Source organism: Limulus polyphemus, unplaced genomic scaffold (genome assembly GCF_000517525.1).
Source record: "Limulus polyphemus unplaced genomic scaffold, Limulus_polyphemus-2.1.2 Scaffold20, whole genome shotgun sequence".
NCBI lineage: Eukaryota > Metazoa > Arthropoda > Merostomata > Xiphosura > Limulidae > Limulus > Limulus polyphemus.
The window spans coordinates 1,357,070-1,357,653 of NW_013665630.1; positions in this window are offsets into that span (position 1 = coordinate 1,357,070).

Sequence of the window (584 nt, forward strand, 5' to 3'; positions counted from 1 at the left end):
TTATTTAAATCAACTGACGAATTTCTAGATTTTAGTTATTTCAAGAATAATGCATATAAAAAATTCTAATAAAAAGTGAGCTTTCTAGTTTTGAATTGCTAAGGCGTGAAAACTTAGCGTCAGTTAAATTTTCCTAAACATATTTCCTTTACAAGGAAAAGTAAGACAAATGAAAAGAACTGTTATTGTCATTTGTTTGACAATTCTGTGCCCTACCCCCTCCTGGTAGCTCATCGGTAAGTTTAAAAGCTTATAATGCTAAAAATTGGGTTTCGATATTCCTTATTCTGTAGCTTTGTGCTTAATAACAAAATAGACATTTCTGTTTAGAACGTTTATTAAGCCTTAATTTCCTCAACAAAAATGTGAGTTTGCCCAAGTCTTGTTTTTCATAACCTCATAGTTTTCTTATTTCTTAATATTATAGTTTGTCTTCAAAAAACTAATATATATATATATATATAATATTGGAGAAATTGCTCGAAGCTAGAAATAGTTCTAATAATAGAGACAAATAGACAGTTTGGTAGGTATATAGGATCACCTAGATGTTATGAATTTAAGCTATGGGGAAAACAAAACTA